The sequence below is a fragment of the Kogia breviceps genome, chromosome 6 (assembly GCF_026419965.1).
Source record: "Kogia breviceps isolate mKogBre1 chromosome 6, mKogBre1 haplotype 1, whole genome shotgun sequence".
In the NCBI taxonomy this organism is placed as follows: domain Eukaryota; kingdom Metazoa; phylum Chordata; class Mammalia; order Artiodactyla; family Physeteridae; genus Kogia; species Kogia breviceps.
Window position 1 is genome coordinate 23,015,030 of NC_081315.1, and position 21,529 is coordinate 23,036,558.

Genomic DNA, 21,529 nt, shown 5'->3' on the forward strand with positions numbered 1-21,529 from the left:
TAATAATAAAGGTTACCACTTATTGAGTGCTGACTATTTCACGAATGCCAATCACTTAACCCTAATGATCCCCTTTAACCTTTACACCACTTCTGTGATGTAGGTACAGGGATTCATTTTGCAAATGGGACAACTTAGAGACATTAGGTGGAATATCCAAACTTACACTGGTAATAGAGGTAGAGCCAGAATTTGAATCTGGTTCCTTCTGACTCCTAAGTCTGTGCTCTTAATAACTGTGATACACTTTCCTTTTCTACATTCTGCGTTGTGCCAGAAACTATGTAGATTATAGTACTTGTGTACATGGCCTTACAGTCTACCCAGGGCAGCCCAACATACCCAGAATTATTAGAGAAAAACGTGTAGTATTGCCATACAAGAAATAAAGGTTTTTTAAAAAATTTTACCAGTGTATTATAAAGGATAATAAAATGATAACATAATATAGGATATTTCACATGCTACAATATGAATGAAATATATGATAATGAAGATGATAATCCGATGAAGAGGTAATAGGGTGAGGTCCAGAGGGTCCCCAGCACAGGAGTTTTTGTTCCTCATGGAACTGGGGTGTGTCACCTTCCCAGCATTTGGATGTGTTCACCAGTCTGGAAGTTGATCAAATCTCTTTGTTCAAGAGTTTTTATAGAGCTTAATTTCCAGCCGCTCCCCCTCCCAATCCTCTATTCTGTTGGTCTTTCTGATGACCAACCCCATCTTGATGCTATTTAGGGGCTCCAGTCTCAGAAATCTCATTAGCATAAACGCCTATGTGCTCAAAAGGGATCTCTTTTTCTCTTTTTAAACTTTTAATTTTATATTATATAGAATTTGAAAAAGAATAGATACATGTATATGTATAACTGAATCACTTTGTTGTACACCTGAAACTAATACAACGTTGTTAGTCGACTATACTCCAATATAAAATGAAATAAAGGTTTTGAATCTAAAGAGTTCTCAGTGTGGGCTTAGGCTTAGGGTGACCACACATTCCAGTGAGCCTGGGATAGCCCTAGTGTATGCCGCCTGAGTGAGATGGAGGGAAGGAGAGAGGACTTCTAGGTATTAACACAGAAAAAAAGAGAAAAAAAGATAGAGGCAAGGATTTGTGGTGTTTGTTATGTTTGTTACATGTTTGCTGAATGAGAGTGTAGGGGCATGTATTTATGTAAACACACGGTGAAAAGATGAGGGAGAGAAACATGGCATGGTCCAACGAAGAGAGGAGGAGGAGATGAAATGACACTACAAGATTATATGTTTCTACACGCTATACTTGGGTTTTAGAAAAATTAGTTTGAAAATACTATGCAGGGTAGATTGAAGTAGAGAGATTGGAAGAAGAAAAACCAAGAGAGCATATTGAAGTAATCACGGTGTGAGGCAAATACGAAAAGACCAGGGTGGCAGAGAGAACCTGTCAAAGCCAAAGACATGTTGAAGGGAAGAAATGGCAGAATTTCAGTCAACAAATAATTAATTAAGCCTTACATCACTGTTCATGATTATATTGGTCCCAACTTCTACATGCCATCCTCATGGGCAGTGAGAGAACCATGCATGATCGCCTATAGCACACTCATGATGCTATACACAGGTACTATAATCTACATAGTCTAAGGGGCAGCAAGTTGAAATAATGGCACACGCTACCCAAAGTTTTTATACTCATTAAAAAAAATAAGTGATGGGAGAATTGTATCACATAGCACAGAAAGTAGAGGCAAACTGAACTGCTTTCACATGCAATTTAACTTCAGCAAACCAGTATCATGTCATACAAAAGGAATTAGGCTAACTCAAATTTTGTTGGTTTTGTTCTGTGTAATTTGTATATTTGTTTTGGCTGTATAGTTGTGTAAGTGCTAAAGGCACAAGGAGTTCATACCTGGTTTTATGTTTGGCTGTATGTTAGTAACATACTAAAAATAGTTTATGTCAGAAAGGAAAGTATATAATAATTCTCTCTTCTTAAAGAGGTCAACACATGACTCAAGTATGAGACCTAGATCTAATACAAATATGATTGTTTTTTACATCTCTGGCTTTGACGAGGAAGGAGTTATCAGTGATGTTCAACTAACTGTTTAAGTGGCCTGATGGATGGGAGTCAAATGACAATGGGCTAGGAAGAAAATATGGGATTAAAAAGCAACAGCAGCAGTTGAGACCATATCAAGAAGTGTATATTATGTATGACAGGTTCTGAAGGAAAACCATAAACTAAAGCAATACAAGCAGTAAAACCAATTATATAAGCTATGATTGGTACTCAAGACTTAGTACAGTGTTGCACTTAGCTAAAATATGAGTTTTGTGGTTATGTGGTGAATATTAAATATATTTCTTTCCAGAAAGGTGAATATATCAATAGGCAGGAATTAATTTTATGGTCAAATTAATAAATGACAATTTGAAAGATTCATTAAAAGGTAAAGTCTTAAGAAATATGGAAGACAATCCAGGTGAAGTATCGAATTACCTCAAATCACAAATCAGTTAACAAAATGTCCATGGATCATATCCATGTGCCATTGATTTAGGAGCTGATTTTATGACTTTTAGTCAGGTTGTTGAGCTCCAGAGCCACATGGCTAAAATACTGACTTTCATTCTTTTAATTCCTTCCTCTAAATAAAAGCAAATAATTCATTGAAAGGCAGTTGCCAAGACATTGGTTAGGGGATCATGGACACCTGACTTCGTATAAATAAAATCCCAAAGTTAATCTAGGTATGAACTAAGATTCTTATAGTGAAACAAGAAGCTAAAATTTATCAGGACGCTTATCCTTCGGTTTTAGAGAATTGTATCCTAATGGATTACATTTTAGTAAAACAGGAATTAGCTGTCGCTCTCATTACTTCCCAATGGAGAAAGATTAATAAAAAGCAAACAGCTGATTGAAAGCCAGAATACAGATTATTAGCCTATGGATTCCTATTTCTATAAATTATTAGGTTTTTAAAAAAAATTCCCGGTAGATAGCACTGTACATATTATATAGTGATTCTACATTTCTTTATAGCACTCTGCTCATATACTGTTAAGACAATCCTGGGTTTGAATCTGTCTTTGCCTCTTGCTACCTGTATCACTTGGACAAGCTACTTAATTTTGCTAAACTTTAGTTCTGTCATCTTTAAGACGAAGATGATAATATTGTCACATACAGGTTAATATGAAAGTTAAGTACGCACATATACATAAACAAACACGTACACGTATAGTATATTTAGCATACCAAACATATATTATGTGCTCAATAAATGGTAGATATAATTATTGGTGTCATTATATATATTGCAAATTATTTATTGGATAAATGGCAATGAAATAATCTACAAGATCTTTTACTAATGGCTAATGAAAAACATACAATGTAACAAAGAATCATCTCTATGAAAGTTGCAGTGCACAGTAATGATTTTAAGAAAAGAGTATTTAAGAATTATTTCAAATAATACTTTGTTCTAATGATTTATACATTCTAACAATGCATATTGTATTACTCTCTCTCAATATTTTTCTAAACTTTACAAATACAAATTTGATGGGCTGTTGGACAGTTTGATTCTTTTGAACTAAAAGATATTTTATTTGTAGAATATTGCTTGCTTGCTTTTATTATTACACGTTACGGTGTTTCTCTTATGTTTCTAGTGCATGTTTAATTTAACCATATATAACAAAAGAACTGAATGAATCTTATAATGAAAAAAATGAATCTTATAATTCATTGTAGTCTACCTGAAATAACCATTTAATTCTGATGATTTTTTTTTTAACATCTTTATTGGAGTATAATTGCTTTACAATGGTGTGTTCGTTTCTGCTGCATAACAAAGTGAATCAGCTATTCGCTTTCCTCTTTCTGACTTACTTCACTCTGTATGACTAGGTCCACCTCACTACAAATAATGTTTTGCTATAATACTTTCAATCAAAAATCATTAATATATATTTGGATTTTTGTTCAAATATTTATACCTTGAATAATTATAAGTATTCAATTTAGATAATGATAATTAGAGAGGTTGGATGCATACTAAGTTATTAAAATGCATAATGGTTTCTAAAGAGAAATGATGTTGCTCTTTTATCAGTAAACTAGTTCATTTATTCCCTAGGAATTACTTATTTAAAATTTGTTTCTCCAGAAATTGCTACCTGATTACTTAAGTATAACCCATGTTCTTCCATGTTAATAAATATAAACTAAAGTAATCACATATAGGTATAAATTAAACACAGAGGTTTCTTTTTCTTCTCTCTACTTCTCCTTTAAAAGGTACATATTTATAAAATAACATTAATTCTCTGAAAACTCCTACAGTCAAAGAATACATTGAATACTTTAATTAAATATCATTTTGAAAATAATGCCTTTATCTTATCTATTGGCCAAAATTTACAGTGCTTAAATTGCCTAGTTTCTTAAGACAGAATTTCCCATAGTGTGTCCATAGGACTTCAATATATAAATGTGTTGGGGGCTTTTGGGAGCCAGAAACATGCTAGTTCTTGGACGTGAACAGGTGTTTCTCAGGAGGTCACTTCGTAATTTTTTGTTAAAGTGTGTGCAAAGGACAGAGTGCTTCAAGGACCCAGGGGTTGGGAGGAAAAGGGCTGTGGTGAAGGAAAAGGCCAGGAAATGAGTGATCACATGACAGGTCACTGACATGTTCTTAAGCACATAGAAGGGGACTGATCAGATGTGTGTTTCAACGTCAATATGAATTCTATACAGAGGATGAGTTTCTGGAAGGCATTCTGGGGAGGGAATTTTGTGAGAAATGGTAATGCCTGATCCAAAGCAGATGCTCAGTAGATGCCAACATTCTGTGTTATTAACAGAAAGGAAATCTGGGTGTTTCTAGACACTGGTGATAGCAGTGCCAACCTTGGTATCTGATTAAGAAACATGAGAGATCCTGACTCATATTCTTTGTCCCAGTGGCAGGCCACCACATTCTCACCTCAAGAAAAGTTAAAATTGTACCTGTAGTCATGGACCAGCTTCTCAAAAAATACTTTAGATATGCTTGAATGTTTAACTCAGAATCTACCCACATCTTTCAATCTCTAAGAAATCATGGAGAAGATAACCTACATGTAGAAAATGGTGGGATGATAGTGAGTTGCTAATTAGCAATCTCTCTACCAGAGAGTAAAAATGATACAATAAGAACCCCAACTCAGGTCTTTCTTGTGTCGATTTTTGTTTAGCCGGTGACATAAACTCCAGCAACCATTCCCTCATCTAGTGGAGGCTTAACTTATTCCTACTTGAATTCTGGCTTATTAAATGCATAAGTAGGCACAATCATTCATCCATGTTCCCAAAATGTAATTCACTGCTTTAGTAATAGAATACTAAATGATGCCTATGACAGCCAAAGGAATGAATGTGTCTTCCTAAAAGCCTAAATGGTGTTAGGGAACGATTTGGACACTGGGGAGATCTCTTCTTCTTTTTAAGAAATATTCTATAATTCTAATCAACGTATTGCTAAATGCACTTAGTGATATACATCATCAACCTTTGGCTTCATGTGTTTTCTTCAGATAACTTTTGCTGACATTTTATGCATTAATTTAGAAACTCCTGATGGAAATGTAGCTCTACAGGTCATTTAAAAAAATACTCTGATCATGCTATCATGCTGTTCCGTCATCCTGATATAGAAAGTAAAATACAACAAAACCTGCTGGCTGCCCTGTGGTCAGTGTAATAATCTGGGGAGCCCAACAGTCCATTTTTCATCTATTTCTGCAAAAGTGAATGCCTTCAGTGTAGTATCTGGAAACACTGCTACTGTATCTGAGCACTTTTATATGCACGTATGAGATAATCACTGCTGCAGGTTCAAGTCCATTGCAGTCTCATTTCAAGTTCCAGCTGGGAATTAAACTAAAATTGAGACTGAAATGGGTTTTGTTATCCTTATTGTGCCGCTTAGAGGAAGATGGTTCATGATGATAGAGAGAGTGATTGCCTCTGGGTCTGAGAACACAGAGTTTGACATAGTTCACTATATACACACATACAATAAACTAAAAATCAGATTATTCCACTGATAGTCCAGAGAGTCCCTTTTTTTTTTTCTTTTATTGAGAACTAACTTAATTGTGGGTGTCTGCTTGCCTGTATTAAGGATCTGCAACATTTATTTTAATATTTTTCCAATCTATTACTAAAACTAGTGCTGTGATTATAGGAGGCTGGGTAGTCACAAAGGATTCCTAAATCATGCTTAAATATATCCACAGACAGATAATGACATTGTCGAGTATTAAGTATTTGGGAAATGGAGATAACAACGTACATAAGTGACAATCTTTATTACGCACTGTCTGTAAAATAGGAATAGACGACGGTCTTTATATCTGTGTTACTTTTTTCCAGAATGATCTGCTATACTGAATTTGCATGCATGCTTCCCAATCATCTAATTTTAACTATAATCACTAGCTGAAGATTGCTTACTAAGCATTTTGTGACATAAGAGTGACCAAGTATATACATGTGTGTATAAGATCCTATTCACTAGTTTGAACTTTTTAGATTCTTGACTTGGCCTCATTATTTCAATTAATATTGTTTGTGGACCCACTCTGTGCATCTGTAATCCCAAAGTCACAGGAATCATGGAGCTAACTATTACGTATCCATTTTCAATAGCACAGTGCATTAACGTTGGATTGATAGTTAAATAGACCACTATTAATAATGACAATCACAGATTGCTAAGAAGCACCTAAAAAAAGATTTAAACTCTGCATTCCTTCTTGTCATTTATAATGATACACACAACTTTGAGGTACAAATGAACTCTGGACTTTTCATATGGAAGAGCCTATGGTAAATACAACCATCAACCCCAAATTCATAAAGTAAAGCAGGTCTTTGTCAAATAGGGAAGTTATTTTCTATCTTCCATCTGATTCTCATATATACTTTAAAGCTGATGAGATAATGCCTATTAAATTCTTGAAAATAGCACAAGCAAATAGCAGAAAGGAGGCAATTAATCTACCCACCTGTGTCCCATTCACAAACGATTTAAAAATAAACATTACTCTATCACTGGGCTATTATTTCTCAGATCGTGCTTTTAAATTTTTTTTCCTTAGAACATCTTTGAGGAAGCTATTTCAGGTCCAATTTGCTCTCTATTCCAACAGCCTACAATAGTTCAAGAGACTAGTTACCTTCTAGTCCAATATTATGTTTAATGCACTGCAGAATTCATATACCACTCTCGCCTAACAATTATGATGAGATACTCAAGAGCAAGAAGGGTTTGAGATTTTTAAAAAGAGAATAGAAAAACTAAAATGAAATTCTATTTTGCAGAAGTAATATTTTTAATAAAATTGAAAAAACTTAGTCTAGTGTTACAGCAAATGGGGAGGGTTCTTGCACAAAAATTCAATTATGATTATCTATTGCAAACTGTCTGGCTCTAACACAAGCTTCTCCTCATTCTTGGAATAAAGGATGGAGGTGAATTTGAGTAGTAATGATGTTTACAAGAATTGAAAGGAGGTCATCTAAAACTGAATCTAATAGGAGAAATTAGGTTTTGGTTTGTATCACAGATTTCTAGCCCAGATATACTGTCTTGGCTGCCTCAGTCTGATGAAGCCACTTATAAAGGGGGAAGGTGCAGGTGGGTTAAAAATCATGGAGAAAACCTATGTATTTGCAGAGGGATAGGGGCTCCTAAACCTGGATACTTATAAAACTCATATTTCTAGTTTTTCTAAGGTCATTGCTTTCTCAGAAGTCATAGCTTGATAAAATAATCTACTTTTATATTTACTGTCAATACGTGCCAATCTTAGGTCTCCAGTAAAAGATGCTGAAAATTCGACAGTAATCAATAGCTTTTTTTCTTAAGAAACGTCAATGTCTCTTGTGGGTGAAATATGTTCTTTCTTAATTACCTGTCTCATAATAATACCAAGGTCACCTTCTCTCTGAAGCCCCGACATTATCCCACACTCCCCTCCCCTCACCTCTCTGGGAATTAACTGCTCCCTTAACTGCTTTTCCAAAAGCAGTTTATACACAATATCATAAAAACTTAATCCACCATTATTTATTTGCATGTGATTCTCTCCCAAAAGGCTTTGAAGATTTTCGAGGACAAGAAACACATCCTATTCATATATATATATATATAATCTTTAACATGAAGCATTATGCTCAGTAAATAATATGCACTCAAAAATTGCTTTCTTCTTTGATAGAAGAGCGCACTCAGAAGCCTCAATTCCTTATAGTTAATGGCTTCTGCCATAGTGGAATAATGACCTGGAATAAAATGAAATCCTTTGGTAGGAACAATGAATAGGGTTCTGGTCAACCAAGAACAGCCTATGTAAGCCCTGTGCTGCAGAAAGAAACAGAGCAAAGAAGTAGGTCATCATCAGGCTGTAAATTTGCCTTTTGTGGTGGTAAACAGACCTTGAGGGAGACGTGGCGTGGCTCCAGCCCACCAACGGCACAAAATTGAGCTAGCTCAGCAGTCTGACTGTCCACTTCACTTTCCCCGCTTCGTACTTTGGGTGGGCTCTTATGAGAAAAAGGAACAATGCAGGTCCCTTGTAACTGCACCTCCTCACTGATATCCTGTTCTCCTTGACATCATTGCCCTGCTTGTTCAGTGGGGAACTGAAGTGAACTTGAACCAAGTCCAAATTGTCTATTTCACTACCTTGCAAACTTGGTTAAGACTTTGTCGTCTGGTTAGGCAAACAATCAACCACAAATTGGTTCCAGAGTCATTACATGCTATGTACACATGATAAAGTTTTGGTTTTGCACCTTGCACGATTTTTCAATGTAGGTGTTTCACTGTGCCCAAAAAGACTGTCTCTATGAAATTTCTCGTTTAAATATTCATTTGTTTACTTATTTACATAGATGTTTGGTTAAAGAGCCCTTAAATTACCTATTAATTAGATATCATTGTTTAGAAATATGTTCTGTTATAAAACTCAGCCCCATTTCTTAAATCATAGAAAATATATAATGTGGCCACCGTACTTATTTGGGCCACCATGCTTATCTCATGGGTAAGGTTAACAAGAATAAAAATATACACATTTAAATTTCATCACAAAATATCAATTATCCCAGTAGAGCTTGGGAGAAAGCTTGTTAGGCAGCAGTATATATTACTAAGGACTACATGTTTCAATTTATTACACAGTGAGACAAAATTCTTTTATAAAGGTCATGAAGTTTATGGATCCAGGAACAAAGAGCTAAATATAGATTAAGAGAGACAGCCTAGGCTCTTAGAAGCACGGGCCTGGAGTCAGATGGCCTCATACAGCATGCTAGCCTCGAGGCATTGAACAAGTCACTTAGCCCCTCTGGGGCTGTTTCCTCATTTTAAGACTTAATCCTTAGGTTTAAAATAAGGTTTGGGGAAGTTAGTATTTGTCAAGTGCTTAGAAAAGTGCCTGGTACATAGTCAGCATTATATAAAGGAAGGAAGAAAGAAGGAAGGAAGGAAGGGAAGGAGGGAGGGAGGGAGAGAGGGAGGGAGGGATATGCAGACCTTTGTCCTATTTTACTCTGTGTTCGTATTACCTTCAGAACATGGTGTTTAATGCTGTTTGTAGTTATTTATGAAGGGCATAAAGACAAAGAGTGCATTGAGAGATGGTGGCAATCTATTCTAGGAAGGAGAAGGAGTGGCATGTAATTTTACCTCTTAAAGGGATTTAAACAATTAAGCAGAACATGGCAACCATCTTCAAATACTTGAGGGTTGACAAAATGTAGGAGATACTGACTTACTCTGTGTTGATCTAGGCAGATGAGTGGATTAGTGACTGGAAGTTCTAGGGTGACAGAGTTCAGCTTAACATGAAGGTACATTTTATAAAACGTATAGCTGTCCGACTGTGGAATGGGTTGATACACAAAGTGACAACCTCCCTCCTATTGGAAATGCACAAGTAAAAGTTAGCTGATAATCTGTCAGGGATGTTGTATAAAGAATTCCTGCCTTGGTTGGCAGGGTCACTAGGTAATCTCTAAATTCCTTTCCAAATGTTTCAGTCTTAAAATATCACTAATATAAAAAGTTACAAGTGCCCAGAAATGAGGTGGTTTGAAAACTGACTTTTAGGAGAATAACAATCAAGGCTTGAAAAATAATATTTTATTCTGTACCAAAAGCTTGTGGTCCTTCACCAACCCATGAGCAAAGTAAGTACTCTGGCATATTTGGGGGAAGGTGACGTGTCAACATATGGTTAGTTTCCTTTTCTCAATTTGTCTCATTTTGACAAGATAACACGATGGAATTTTTTTTTTTTTTTTTTTTACTTAATATTAAACATAGATGTTGAAAGAGTAGTGTAAGAATGGGTATATCACAAGTCATAATGATTGGGTCATCTGAATCAAGGTATAATTTACACACAAGATCAAATTAGGTCTAAGCGAAGCAAATATTAAATAATTTATATACATATATATACACATATATTGCTCAATATCTATACCTTTGGCCTCAAAAGCAAGTCAAAGAGTAATATTAAAAAAGTTCATTGCAATTTACTTTTTTGTTTTAGTTATTTTATTCGGGTCATAAGTCTTACAAGGGTGCCAAATTCATTTTGAAAAAGAAAAAAAAGTGGCATTATTCTCTGAAGTAGATTTAGACTATTTCCTCAAACACGGGGATCTAACGTTGCCCCAGTCATTTCTGTGTAAATTCTCACTGTTGCTCAGAGAAGAGCATCTTCTCACAGTGGAATCAGTTCAGGCTCAAGAAAGGAAGGTCCTGTTCTACTCCAGCATGCCTGCTCTTGCAAACCATCACGTTACATTCAAGTACAGAACCTTCCACTGAAGAACCTTCCACTGAAAAACCTTCCACCAAACTTAATTAAAGGGCTGGTATAGACTTAAGTACAATATCTAGATTAAGAAATAATTACTTTATTAGCCTATATTCACCTACCTAAGATTTTGCCAAGTTTTGGACTAGAAGATACCTAGCTTCCCTTTCCACATGGATTCAACAGAAAAACATATTCTAGACCTCAGGTATATATCTTGATATATGGAAAAATACAATGTTGATGATACTTGTTCAGATTCTTCAATAAAATTTTTGACCTAAGTTGAAATAAGTTGCTCTTAGGTACCTTGGTACTAATAGAGATATAAGGCCACACGAGGGTAATGGCACAAAAAGTTTCTTTTTATTTTTTATTTTATTATTTTTTATTTTTTTTAATGTCTTTATTTGAGTATAACTGTTTTACAATAGTGTGTTAGTTTCTCCTTTACAACAAAGTGAATCAGTTATACATATACATATGTTCCCATATCTCTTCCCTCTTGTGTCTCCCTCCCTCCCACCCTCCCTATCCCACCCCTCTAGGTGGTCACAAAGCACAGAGGTGAACTCCCTGTGCTATGCTGCAGCTTCCCACTAGCTATCTAATTTACATTTGATAGTGTGTATAGGTCCCTGCCACTCTCTCACATCGTCACAGCTTACCCTTCCCCCTCCCCATATCCTGAAGTCCATGCTCTAGTAGGTCTGTGTTTTATTCCCATCCTACCACTAATCTCTTCATGACATTTTTTTTTTTTTTTAGATTCCATATATATGTGTTAGCATACGGTATTTGTTTTTATCCTTCTGACTTACTTCACTCTGTATGACAGACTCCAGGTCTATCCACCTCATTACAAATAACTCAGTTTCATTTCTTTTTATGGCTGAGTAATATTCCATTGTATATATGTGCCACATCTTCCTTATCCATTCATCTGTTGATGGACACTTAGGTTGCTTCCATGTCCTGGCTATCATAAATAGAGCTGCAATAAACATTTTGGTACATGACTCTTTTTGAATTATGGTTTTCTCAGGGTATATGCCCAGTAGTGGGATTGCGGGGTCATATGGTAGTTCTATTTGTAGTTTTTTAAGGAACCTCCATACTGTTCTCCATAGTGGCTGTATCAATTTACATTCCCATCAACAGTGCAAGAGTGTTCCCTTTTCTCCACACCCTCTCCAGCATTTATTGTTTGTAGAGTTTTTGATGATGGCCAATCTGACCGGTGTGAGATGATATCTCATTGTAGTTTTGATTTGCATTTCTCTAATGATTAATGATGTTGAGCATTCTTTCATGTGTTTGTTGGCTATCTGTATATCTTCTTTGGAGAAATGTCTATTTAGTTCTTCTGCCCATTTTTGGATTGGGTTGTTTGTTTTTTTGTTATTGAGCTGCATGAGTTGCTTATAAATTTTGGATATTAATCCTTTGTCAGTTGCTTCATTTGCAAATATTTTCTCCCATTCTGAGGCTTGTCTTTTGGTCTTGTTTATGGTATCCTTTGCTGTGCAAAAGCTTTTAAGTTTCATTAGATCCCATTTGTTTATTTTTGTTTTTATTTCCATTTCTCTAGGAGATGGGTCAAAAAGGATCTTGCTATGATTGATGTCATAGAGTGTTCTGCCTATGTTTTCCTCTAAGAGTTTGATAGTGTCAGGCCTTACATTTAGGTCTTTAACCCATTTTGAGTTTATTTTTGTGTATGGTGTTAGGGAGTGTTCTAATTTCATACTTCTACAGGTAGCTGTCCAGTTTTCCCAGCACCACTTATTGAAGAGGCTGTCTTTTCTCCACTGTGTATCCTTCCCTCCTTTATCAAAGATAAGGTGACCATATGTGTGTGTGTTTATCTCTGGGCTTTCTATCTTGTTCCATTGATCTATATTTCTGTTTTTGTGCCAGTACCATACTGTCTTGATTACTGTGGCCTTGTAGTATAGTCTGAAGTCAGGGAGCCTGATTCCTCCAGCTCCATTTTTCGTTCTCAAGATTGCTTTGGCTATTCGGGGTCTTTTGTGTTTCCATACAAATTGTGAAATTCTTTGTTCTAGTTCTGTAAAAAATGCCTGTGGTAATTTGATAGGGATTGCATTGAATCTGTAGATTGCTTTGGGTAATAGAGTCATTTTCACTATGTTGATTCTTCCAATCCAAGAACATGGTATATTTCTCCACCTATTTGTATCATCTTTAATTTCTTTCATCAGTGTCTTATAGTTTTCTGCATACAAGTCTTTTGTCTCCTTAGGTAGGTTTATTCCTAGATATTTTATTCTTTTTGTTGCAATGGTAAATGGGAGTGTTTTCTTAATTTCCCTCTCAGATTTTTCATCATTAGTGTATAAGAATGCCAGAGATTTCTGTGCATTAATTTTGTATCCTGCTACTTTACCAAATTCATTGATTAGTTCTAGTAGTTTTCTGGTAGCATCCTTAGTATTCTCTATGTATAGTATCATGTCATCTGCAAACAGTGACAGCTTTACTTCTTCTTTTCCTATTTGGATTCCTTTTATTTCTTTATTTTCTCTGATTGCTGTGGCTAGAACTTCCAAAACTAGGTTGAATAAGAGTGGTGAGAGTGGGCAACCTTGTCTTGTTCCTGATCTTAGTGGAAATGGTTTCAGTTTTTCACCATTGAGAACAATGCTGGCTGTGGGTTTGTCATATATGGCCTTTATTATATTGAGGAAAGTTCCCTCTATGCCTACTTTCTGCAGGGTTTTTATCATAAATGGGTGTTGAATTTTGTCAAAAGCTTTCTCTGCATCTATTGAGATGATCATATGGTTTTTCTTCTTCAGTTTGTCAATATGGTGTATCATGTTGATTTATTAGCGTATATTGAAGAATCCTTGCATTCCTGGAATAAACCCCACTTGATCATGTTGTATGATCCTTTTAATGTGCTCTTGGATTCTGTTTGCTAGTACTTTGTTGAGGATTTTTGCATCTATGTTCATCAGTGATATTGGCCTGTAGTTTTCTTTCTCTGTGACGTCTTTGTCTGGTTTTGGTATCAGGGTTATGGTGGCCTCATAGAATGAGTTTGGGAGTGTTCCTCCCTGTTATCTTTTGGAAGAGTTTGAGAAGGATAGGTATTAGCTCTTCTCTAAATGTTTGATAGAATTCGCCTGTGAAGCCATCTGGTCCTAGGCTTTTCTTTGTTGGCAGATTTTGAATCACAGTTTCAATTTCAGTGCTTGTGATTGGTCTGTTCATATTTTCTATTTCTTCCTGGTTCAGTCTCGGCAGGTTGTGCATTTCTAAGATTTTGTCCATTACTTCCAGGTTGTCCATTTTATTGGCATACAGTTACTTGTAGTAATCTCTAGTAATCTTTTGTATTTCTGCAGTGTCAGTTGTTACGTCTCCTTTTTCATTTCTAATTCTATTGATTTGAGTCTTCTCCCTTCTTTTCTTGATGAGTCAGGCTAATGGTTTATCAATTTTATTTATCTTCTCAAAGAACCAGCTTTTACTTTTATTGATCTTTGCTATTGTTTCCTTCATTTCTTTTTCATTTATTTCTGATCTGATCTTTATGATTTCTTTCCTTCTACTAAATTTGGGGGTTTTTTGTTCTTTTCTCTCATTGCTTTAGGTGCAAAGTTAGGTTGTTTATTTGAGATGTTTCCTGTTTCTTAAGGTAGGACTGCATTGCTATAAACTTCCCTCTTAGAACTGCTTTTGCTGCATCCCATAGGCTTTGGGTCATTGTGTCTCCATTTTCATTTGTTTCTAAGTATTTTTTGATTTCCTTTTTGATTTCTTCAGTGATCACTTCGTTATTAAGTAGTGTATTGTTTAGCCTCCATGTGTTTGTATTTTTTACAGATCTTTTCCTGTAATTGATATCTACTCTGATAGCATTGTGGTTGGAAAAGATAGTTGATACAATTTCAATTTTCTTGAATTTACCAAGGCTAGATTTGTGACCCAATATATGATCTATCCTGGAGAATGTTCCATGAGCACTTGAGAAAAATGTGTATTCTGTTGTTTTTGGATGGAATGTCCTATAAATATCAAGTAAATCCATCTTGTATAATGTATCATTTAAAGCTTGTGTTTCCTTACTTATTTTCATTTTGGATGATCTGTCCATTGGTGACAGTGGGGTGTTAAAGTCCCCTACTATGATTGTGTTACTGTCGATTTCCCCTTTTATGGCTGTTAGTATTTGCCTTATGTATTGAGGTGCGCCTATGTTGGGTGCATAAATATTTACAATTGTTATATCTTCTTCATGGATCGATCCCTTGATCATTATGTAGTGTCCTTCTTTGTCTCTTGTAATAGTTTTTATTTTAAAGTCTATTTTGTCTGATATGAGAATTGCTACTCCAGCTTTCTTCTGATTTCCATTTGCATGGAATATCTTTTTCCATCCCCTCACTTTCAGCCTGTAAGTGTCCCTAGGTCTGAAGTGGGTCTCTTGTAGACAGCATATATATGGGTCCTGTTTTTGTATCCATTCAGCCAGTCTGTGTCTTTTGGTGGGAGCATTTAATCCATTTACATTTAAGATAATTATTGATATGTGCATTCCTATTACCATTTACTTAATTGTTTTGGGTTGTTCTTGTAGGTCTTTTCCTTCTCTTATGTTTCTTGCTTAGAGAAGTTCCTTTAGCATTTGTTGTAAAGCTGAACTCTCTCAGCTTTTGCTTGTCTGTAAAGGTTTTAATTTCTCCATCAAATCTGAATGAGATCCTTGCTGGGTAGAGTAATCTTGGTTGTAGGTTTTTTTCCTTCATCACTTTAAATATGTCCTGCCACTCCCTTCTGGCTTGTAGAGTTTCTGCTGAAAGATCAGATGTTAGCCTTATGGGGATTCCCTTGTGTGTTATTTGTTGTTTTTCCCTTGCTGCTTTTAATATGTTTTCTTTGTATTTAATTTTTGACAGTTTGATTATTATGTGTCTCGGCGTGTTTATCCTTGGGTTTATCCTGTATGGGACTCTGTGCTTCCTGGACTTGGTTGACTATTTCCTTTCCTATATTAGGGAAGTTTTCAACTATAATCTCTTCAAATATTTTCTCAGTCCCTTTCTTTTTCTCTTCTTCTTCTGGGACCCCTATGATTCGAATGTTGGTGCGTTTAATGTTGTCCCAGAGATCTCTGAGACTGTCCTCAGTTCTTTTCATTCTTTTTTCTTTCTTCTGCTCTGCAGTAGTTATTTCCACTATTTTATCTTCCAGGTCACTTATCCGTCCTTCTGCCTCCGTTATTCTGCTACTGATCCTGTCTAGAGTATTTTTCATTTCATTTATTGTGTTGCTCATCGTTACTTGCTTCCTCTTTATCTCTTCTAGGTCCTTGTTAACTGTTTCTTGCAATTTGTCTATTCTATTTCCAAGATTTTGCATCATCTTCACCATCATTATTCTAAATTCTCTTTCAGGTAGATTGGCTATTACCTCTTCATTTGTTAGGTCTGGTGTGTTTTTATCTTGTTCCTTCATCTGCTGTGTGTTTTTCTGTCTTCTCATTTTGCTTATCTTACTGTGTTTGGGGTCTCCCTTTTGCTGGTTGCAGGTTCGTATTTCTATCTATTTTTGGTGGCTGTCCCCAGTGGCTGAGGTTGGTTCAGTGGGTTGAGCAGGTTTCCTGGTTGGGGGGACCAGTGCCCCTGTTCTGGTGGATGAGGCTGGATCCCGTCTCCCTGGTGGGCAGGTCCACGTCTGGGGGCGTGTATGGGGATGTCGGTAGCCTTACTGTGATTCTAGGCAGCCTCTCTGCTAATGGATGGGGCTGTAGACCTGTCTCGCTCTTTGTTGGGTATAGGGTGTCCAGCACTGTTCGTTGCTGGTCCTTGAGTGAATCTGGGTCTTGGTGTTGAGATGGAGATCTCAGGGAGATATTCGCTGTTTGATATTACGTGGAGCTGAGAGGTCTCTTGTGGACCAGTGTCCTGAGGTTAGTTCTCCCACCTCAGAGACACAGCCTTGACACCTGGCTGGAGTGCCAAGAGCCTTTTGGGAGGTCTGAGGTCTTCTGCCAGCGTTCGGTGGGTGTTCTATAGGAGCAGTTCCACGTGTAGATGTATTTCTGATGTCTCTGTGAGGAGGAAGGTGATCCCCCCGTCTTACTCTTCCGCCATCTTCTCCTTGTTGGCCAAAAGGTTTCTTTTATATGTGAATAAGAATGCTGCCTCAGTAGTCGTCATTTATTTATTTTTTGGAAGGGCATGGCAAGAATATCAGATTGCCAAGCATTTTCCTTTGGAGCAGAGGTCAACGTCTATGAGGAGTACAGACTATCTTCCTTGTAGCAACTTTCTCTTTTAGCTGCCGAGGAAAATACTGAGTCCAGATGATCTGAGCGAGCAGAAAGCCTGCCTCTGTAGGGGAGAGAAAGCTCTTCCTGACTGGAAGACCCCTACCATCCACCCTGGCCGAGGGGTCCATGAGACATGAAAGTTGACATATGCCTTTACTTCATCGAACCTTACATGAATCAGAAAGCTTATTTTCTCCCCTATCTTCCACCCACATAGGTCCAGATTCTTTCAAGATCTTTTAGTTTTGCTTTTTCTTGATTGTGATAAAATGAATTAAATCAAAATTTTGCTTCCATTACTAATCAAACTCCAGGAGGAAATTAGCAGAGTTCATCAACATACTAGCGAAATGTGCTAATACCATTTTAACATTTAGTTGGAGATAAGGATATTCAAAGGGCAATTACTAACTTTTAAATTACACTTAAAATTTAAAAAATACACACACATAAATTCATTTTTCATTAGCACTAATCTATCAACAGCCCCAAATTCTTAAATCTTTTTAAAATATGGGATAGTTCTCATTTTCCTTTCGTCCCAGAGTCCATACCAAGATTGTTAGTGTTTCCTTCTTTTGTTATTCAAGGGATGTGAGCGAAGGTGGCAAAAAACACACAGACACATTTATCATAAAACTATATAAAGCAGATTGCAAAAAAACCCATGACTTTCTTTTACCTTGCCGTAAATAGAAACAAAATAGTTTCCATTTTCCATTATGATCTGAAACCGTAACCTCAGTAACATAAGGTTTTAATTTATAAAGGAACATCAAGGATTGCCCTTTGGGGAGGTTATAACAGACTACATGAATATCAAATAATATTACTTTCTAAAAATAGATTTATTTAGCCCCCAAATAAAGCTTCATGATTTAGACTTAATTTCCAATTATGTAGGGCATCTATACTCTTGTTCAGGAACCACACAATTTATTAGCAACTTTAAAATTATTAACATGTGCAATAAAATCATATTTATGTAATCCAACCCCAGAGGAAAAAGATTAAACTCAGTAAATGCTTGTTGGAGTTTGGGCTTTCCACACATTTCTCACGTTGTCAAGCTGAACCCATGGCAAGTCTACACAGCTGCCGCAGTTGCCTTTTGACTTTATGACCATGTAATATTTGATCACATGGGCCTTGCATATATGTATGTGAGATTTTTGTTTTCTTATAGAAAAAATGGTTTTCCTTTTTTTATAGGGATTGGAGATCAGTAGGAGTTTTCAATAAATGTATCTATTTCAAGAGCAGCTGCTGTAAAATCTATTCATTCTTGTGAAGAGGAAGGCATTTGCCCCCTCCTTTTCTGGCAAGAATAATTTCTCTTGACAGCTCTAATATGCCTTTTTCTCACTTTTGTTCTAGTCTTTCCAAGAGAAAAAACATCTTCATCACAAAATCAAAAAAACCCTATCTGTTACAAAGATTCCATCTCTGAATTTGTTATAAAATTAAATTAGGGAACAGAAACTGAACAGCAGATGATATCTACTGTATTTCTATTTTCTAGCGCAAGACAGCAGTCAAGGTGATTTTCAAACTCTGAAGCATACAAAAATATCATGTCATTATTTTCTCAAATAGTTGAGAAGACAGACATCACTTTGAATACACGAAAATTCAGTTCTTATGTGTAAGAGACTAGATTTTTTTTTTCTGCTGTTAGAAAAAACTCCAAATCAGTATTATTCAACTTGATTTGATGAGTGCTAAGAGCAGATTTAGGAAAAGCCTTGAGCCTAGCAGGTAGGGAATGCTTTATGTGATTTTATTCTTAAGTATTCATATCCCACCTTGTTTTAAAAGGAATTTAAGACAGTCTAAATGGATACATAAAATTTAGTAAGATATCAAGAATGGATTGTGGAAAAGAGTTATATCAGGGCAAGGGTTATGTCATAAAACTGAACTAGGAATGAAGCCACTATATTAAAAAAGAAAGAGGTTATTAAAGAATGCTATACATTTGAAGTGCTGAGAACACTTACGTTACTAATTTTCAGTTGAAAATACCATAAGTCAAAAATGCGTTTAATACATCTAACCTACAGATCATTATAGCTTAGCCTAGACTACCTTAAACACACTCAGAACAATTACATTAACCTACAGTTGCACAAAAATCATCTAACACAAAGCTTATTTTATACAGCCTTGAATATCTCATATAAGTGATTAAATACTGTACTGAAAAACAGAATGGCTCTAAGTGTATCAGTGGTTTCCCCTCATGATCCTGTGGCTGAATGGCAGCTGTGGCTGCCCCGCCAGGATCACGAGAGAGTGTCTGTGCTGCATATCACTAGCCCTGGGAAAAGAGCGAAATTCCAAGTACAGTTTCTACTCAATGCGTATTCCTTTTGCACCATTGTAAAGTCCCCAAATCCTAAGACAAACCATCTGAAGCCAGGGACTGTCTGTACTTACTTCACCTGACATCCTGCTCTCCACTCAGCTGTCTCGATGGTTAGATTTTAGAGGATTCAGTGCAGTGAAATCCCCAAAACAATGCTGTGATACTTGAGAAATATCACATGTGACTTGTTACTACTAATCGGCTACCAGTTTTGTAAACGATATGTTTTATAAATGACACCCTTGATCCCTATAAAGATGTCATTCACATAAATTCTGATGGGCTCAATGAATGGAAGAGAATGTGGTGTAATTGTGCATAATATATTTTGCCCATAGAACCTGAGATCATTATCCTCGGGTATAAATGTATTACACTGGGCATTTGAACTTCTTTGTCATCTGAGATTTTCTGATCAGGAGAACAGTCTGCAGTATTTTAGCTGCTTTTCCATAAACTCTATTGCCTCTCAGCCCAGTTTTCATTAGACAGTAGCCTGTGAAGACTTTCAGTTTGTGACCCTGGGCTAGAGACTGGAGCCCTACAATCAAAATTCAGGTTAGAAGGAGGATTGAAACCCTTTTAATGACAGTGTTTACCTGAGTATAGTAAGCTCTTTGATGAAGACAGGAATTTTTACGCGGTACACTGACAATGCATTGCTTTGTAATAGCTTGGGATTTATTCTCACGTGCATTAGGACAAACATAACAATTGTATGAATTCACGAACATCCCTGCCCAGGTCACGGCTAAAACGAATGATTGTTCACGTGACACTTGTGGAAAAAACCCTTTAGGTGGTTAAATGAATGACCGAGATTGGGGAAGTACTATTGTATGGGAACAGAATGCCCTAACAAACTTGTAAACTTTAAAAGCAAACAGAATCTGAGATAGAACTACGATATTTGTTCCACATCCACATGTTCAATTCCGAGTTGTTTCTCTCCTTGAACATGCCTTTGAAGTTCAACGATATGAGGCTACAGCACCAGCTTCCTTGAGGCTTGTGTCTCACCCTTCTGGGAGCATAGATAAACTTGCTGGGTTTTGGCTTAACTGCTCTGCACACATCATTCAGGCCTGGGCTGCCTGCACCTCTGGCTTCTCTAATGAGAACAAGCCCTTTCTAGGACTAGTTCCTGCTGTACCTCATTTTCCAAGTGCAAAGGCATCAATCGTCTCCCTAATCACCTACAGGTTTTTGTTGTGTCTCAGCTGGAAGTTTCCTTCCCTTGTCTAAAGTGGAGTTCAGAAAAGTCTCATCACATCACAGGCTCCTGTCAAAACACTGCATTTCTCTTTCCAAATCCGACAGACCCTTCTGTCCTATTTCACTGTGCTTTCATTTTTAAAGAAAATAAACATAACAAATAAAATATTTTTATATATAAAAATATAAAAATATATTTTTAAAAACTACCACTGCTGAAACCCTCTTTTCTAAAACTTAAACACCATAAACCAGTGCCTTATAAAGTCACATTTTAAAAAGTCACAGTTATATGTAAACCCTCAGTATATGAAGCAATAAAGATCAGCTACCAAAGGTGGAAACCAAGATGGCCAATCAGTGTTTAGAAAGATGTCCAATATCACTTATTATTGAGAAAATACAAATTAAGCCAAAATAGCACTTTTTACCCATTAGATTGGTAAAAATTCTTATCATACAAATATTGGGGCTTGTGGAAGAATGGGAGCATGTGTGAGTGGCTTGTGGGATATAAAATAGTATAGCTATTTTGAAGGGCAATCTGGTAGCATCTAGTAAAATTGAAAATATAAATACCACCCATTCCACTTATACGCTTATGTACCCTCATACTTGTGTTCATAGTTATACATGTGACTATGTCTATTACACTGATGCTTATAGTACCAAAATATCAGAAACAACCTAAATTCAATAGGGGAATAGGTAAATTGTGGTCTATTCATACAAAGGAATACCAAACAGCTATTAAAAGGGGA

General features: G+C 36.2%; 1 protein-coding gene across 12 annotated transcripts in view; it reads right to left on the reverse strand.

The window, feature by feature from the left end:
- INPP4B (inositol polyphosphate-4-phosphatase type II B) overlaps window positions 1-21,529 on the reverse strand; it is a 737,042-nt gene that overhangs the window by 14,807 nt on the left and 700,706 nt on the right. The gene's annotated exons all lie outside the window — the stretch shown is intronic.